The sequence below is a fragment of the Pteropus alecto genome, unplaced genomic scaffold, assembly GCF_000325575.1.
Source record: "Pteropus alecto unplaced genomic scaffold, ASM32557v1 scaffold95, whole genome shotgun sequence".
Taxonomy (NCBI): domain Eukaryota; kingdom Metazoa; phylum Chordata; class Mammalia; order Chiroptera; family Pteropodidae; genus Pteropus; species Pteropus alecto.
Genome location: NW_006441071.1, coordinates 21,484,887 through 21,490,072, shown reverse-complemented (window position 1 = coordinate 21,490,072; position 5,186 = coordinate 21,484,887).

Here is a 5,186-nt window from a genome sequence, read left to right as displayed (position 1 = left end):
TAAACCTGAAAAGGAAGGAAAGGATGCAGTGAGTGCTTTAGCCAAATAGACATGGAGCCCAACCTGCCATTCCATCTAAGGCAGGATACAGAGTTCCTCCTGCTCAAGCCTTTACCACAGCAGTGGAGAATGCCTCATTTAGAGTATATATTCTTTTTATCACAAATATAACCATATTTTGAGAACCACTACTCAGTAAAAGGTTATGTCCATGTAATACCACAACATATCAGTCAACCATTGCAGACAATGAAAACGAACAGTTTGGCTATCTTCTTCTTGTGTTGTAGTCCAATTAGATGCATGGGTATTCATAGGGAAGAAAGAAGATATCATGGTCAAGTAAGAACTAGAATCTCTAGGCTAAATAAAGGTAAACACTTATTTTATGGAAAAATTCTCAATGCTTTTAACTAATGCACTACCTACTTCTTAGAGGGGTATAAGTAAGCAGTGTTTTCCTAACACCTGACCACACGTCCTCTCTACTCCTTAACCTCCCTTCTCCCTTATTCTTTTATATGATGTCTATTAGCAACTATATTTTCGAAACTTTGAACTAAGTATATTGAGCAATACAGGCAGTGACTGCCTTGGGCTATACTGCTCTGAATCCCTTACAGATTACTCAATAAATGGTGGAAGAATAAATGAATAATTCAGACAGCCAAAATTAGCTGCTCTTCTATGACTGTTCTCTTAAGAAGTATAATCTTCGAGGCCCCTTTCAAGACTATACAAACAAGATCTATTGTTTCACAAACAGCTTTAAGCAACACTTATTCAAACACATACACACTATGTAAACTCATATTTTCTTCCAAAGAAGAATAAACAACACAGAGAGTGTCTGTTCCTATTACTTTTTATGCCAGTGCTAAGAAATATACCATAAGAGTAAATTAATTCAGAAAGCACTCCACTTTAGACCTCATTATTTCTCATCATAATGAAATCTTTATTAAATTACACTTTTTGGGGGGACTTTTAATAAATTTAGTACCCAGCCCACTTTTAATGCACCACCAGATAAGACTTTACCCTCACCCCACCAAAAAAATGTAAAGAATATCCCTTACCGATGCATTCAAATTTCTCAATTTTATAGAAGAGTTTCCTCAGACATATGCTACCCACATTACCATGGCATGACTTTCAAGGTGTTTTTTTCCAAATAAGAAAAGAAGGAATCAATAGAATTAGCACAAGAAGGCTTTTGGCTGGCAAGAAAGTGAAAGGTAAAAATGGAAACATTTTAAATAAGGAGGATGTGGTTTTTGACAACCCAGACATACTGGCCCAAATTATGAAGCCAAGCAAAACGGAGGAAAATTCAGCTCTGAAACTACAACACTCTCTTTATGATGCTCAGAAAATAAATACAATGCCCTAAATACTGTAGTCTCCTCTTTCGTTCGTCAACCACCACATTTCCAAAGCCCCCACCCCAGCCCTTCTCTCCTGAAAAAGGTTCCAAAAAAGACAACCATCCCCTTTCCATGTTATTCCTGTTATACCTTAGTCTGAGATTTTCAGTACTTGAAGGAACGACAACTTAAACTTGACCCAGAATTAGTGAGCAAGGAAGGTTGGAGTCTGATGAACTGTCAAAGTACAGTCTGGCTTCACCCTGCCAGGGCATCATCAGAAAATGCCACTATAGCTTCATTGGCAAGAAAGAATAATTTTCATTGCATACAGGTGTGGAAATAAAAGTTGTAATTGTCTCCCCAAACATGTTTTTCTTCAACAGCAAATTTAAACAGGCCAAAAAACATTGCTGAAAACTTCAACATATGAGAATCAAAAATCATCAGCAGTCTTCGTACATTTTGCAGGGCAGTTAACGTTCCATCTGTCATTTGTCACCATCTAAGTCTATCTGAGGTGATGCCAGTGCAACTACTTATAAAACCAAAATAGTTAAACAACTGGTTGTGTGTGTGTGTGTGTGTGTGTGTGTGAAAGTGAACTAACTAGGTTTCTCTCTCTTTTTTCCTATGAATTGACATGTAGTGGGTAGTGGGTTTCCATAGTATTCAGTGATTATCCCTGTTATTAGATCATCACATTGTATTAAAATCTGTGTTTTCTCCACACTGCAAACCTCTTAAGAGAAAGGATCATGTCTTAGTCTCCCTTTGTATCTCCCAAGTACACAGCACAATGTAATAGGAACTTGGAAAGTATTTGTTGAGCTGACCTAAAGGCATCTGCACTTGTTCTTGCAACAGGTAAATGCGGCCCACTGATGTATGCACCCAGAGCCTCCTTCCATAAAAAGATTGTTGCTTGTGTGACACAGAATGCAAATAATAAAAATTCACAGCTTATCCTGTTTCATGAGATAAATGGTGACTTCCAAGTTTTGGGGATCTAGATAGTAGGGGTCAGGCACTTAGAGCCCTCTTACAGATAAATGAGTAGTTGCTCCCAGATTCAACTCCACTACACAAACCAACCTCATTGGTTTGTGGTTGCCATCACTTGGCTCTTCTCTAGAAGTAAATTTTACGAAAAGGTTGGGGCAACATGAGAAACTCCTGCAACCAGTGAAAATGAGCTTGTTCCACTCTGGCTCATTTTCACATCTGTTCCAAGAGTCTGCTGAATGAACTCGCATACTGGTTGAGTTGAAAATGAGAGCAGTTATGCTTGCAAAACATTTGATCCTCCTTAGAAGTGAGAAGCTTTTTTTAAGGGTTGGAATTTTAGAGGTAGCTTTTTATATAGTTTGGTACAATTCAGTAATGTTCCAGACAGGAGGATGTTTATCCAATCCCGAAGTCTGTCTCTTTTAAACATAAATGCACCTTTTTACCATTTATGGCGACACTTCTAAAACTCAAGAAATGAACAGATTCCCTGTAAAGAAAAAACACACTCCCTCTTAAGCTCCAGGTGTTAATTTAATTTTATTTAAATTTTACTCAAATCTATACAACCTTAAATTTACAGATATAAAAGCCCTCATGCTCATAGTTCTTGGATAACTAAAAGTTTTAAATTAAATACAAACAAAATTTCAAGTCAATAAATTCTTAATTAGCAATCTTAATTTGATGTGATGAATGATGGTGGGTTGTTGAGAGTTAATCACTACTTGCAGTTTGAATTTAAAATCCATATCTACAGTATGAGTCCTTTTGGGTTTGGTAGACTTAAAAGAATAGATGCCACTTGATGACTCATTTCCTTCAACTGGATTACTGCAAAGCCTTCATTTGCAAAATGTATATTTGCATCATTTACATATTAAATAATTTTCTATTATTTGTTTATTAGCTTGAGATAATTAAAGTAGTACTACTTGGCATAAAAGGTACTGGAAACATATGCACAAACATGGGCACTAAATTCATCCAAATGATCTATGTACCTGTCAGGATTTTTTTTTTTTTTAGTTGTGAATTTAAAGAATCTAACTCAAACTGGGTCATAGCTGTGAAAGAATCTTTGGCAAACATTCCTCATTGGCTTGAACAGGTTACATTCTGATCCCTGAGGCCAACAGAATGGGATGTACTGATCACAGTCAGAGCTAAGGTCTAGAGCTGTGGATGGGATTACTCTCACTCAAACTGTATGTCCAAAAAAGAAAAGTGGTTTCTAAAGGAAATCCATGGTGCTGTTATTAAGGAGTGGGAATAGATGTGCCACACAACTAATAAATGTCCACTATAATCTAGAACACACTTGTATTAACATTTCAGGTTTCCATTAAAATATGAACATGAAATTTTTAAATTATTGTAAAAAAACTCTCAGATCTTACAAAAATGGTCCTTATATATCCCAGCATTTCTCAGACTCCTGTTTGAGAAATACTGACTAGGTGTCCATAGGCTAAGAGAGGGGAGAACAGAAACTCAAAACAACCTTAAAAGTTCAAGAAAGGGGGTGGAATCTGACCAACCAAATACCTAAATACACCTAGAAGCCTATAGGTGGAAGCCATTATTGTCATTTAGATAATCTGATCTTGTAATTTACATAAATAAAAATAGACCTTCCATCTCTATCTTACCACCTCAGGTGAAATGGATTTTCATCAAATATGGAGTTCAAATTGGGATGATCTGATTTAAACTATAGGCTACATGCCATTAATGAAATCTACTTCAGAAGGTTCCAGGAGGTGTATTAAAGAGATCACAGTCTGCACAGAAAAATGGGGGATGGGGGAAGCCCATGACTGCCAATCAAAAGAGAGATGTCATGGATCAAGAAAACAAACCGCCATTTCAAATATGAGCCTTAAATCAAAAGTTAAAAAAGCAGACACCCTGTATAATAGGTGATAATTTGTCCTAAGTGCTTTTCTAACAGGTAACGCCCTAAAGCATAGCCCCGGCCATAGTGACAACAGTGATCTATTTATTCAACAATGGCCATGATCCTCTTGAAGAACACAGGGAGGCTACCTGGACTGTAACATGAAGTAATGTGAGGGCACTCCTGGCTTTCTGGGACAGAGGTGGGGTAAAAGCCCTGTTATCTTTGTCTCTTTGTACTGATACTCATGCTTAGTCACCTGGAAACTGGTCTTATGGGGAACCTAAGTTTATCAGCCTCCTTTAATTTTTAACAAGGGAGCACAGTTATTACCACAAGGAATAACCTAGGACTTTGATTTTTATATAGAAGGGGCATCTAGGTCATGCTTATATCCTTTGATTTCCAGGCAATAGTGTCTTTGGACCACTCCAGATGCAAATGTGCTATTTAAAAGTTTCTATACTCTACCCCCATGTCTTCAACCACATCCAACATCATCTGGGAGTCTGGATACTCAGGACTGTCTTCCTGTTATGTCAGCAGCAATCGGGGCAAACTGAAACAAGTCACTTAATGTTTTTGTGGCTCAATTCTTCTTTGTATAAAAGAGAACAGTGACATTTACTTTATCCCATTCACAAGACTGGCGGCAGAATAAAGAAGATCTCAGATAAGAAAATGATGTAAAAAAAAATTAATAGCAGCAAATAAACATGGACTCCTATTCAATTATGCCAAATATTTTTTGGCTACCAGCTCTTTTCCTAAAACTATTGTTGATTCCTCAGTTTTGTCCTATGTTGAAAAACATGTAAATTCAAGTTCACAAGATTATACCTGGCAAAGGTGGCCAAAACTGGAGCTTCATGGTAATCTATAGATGTTGACACAATATTTCCCATAAGTGG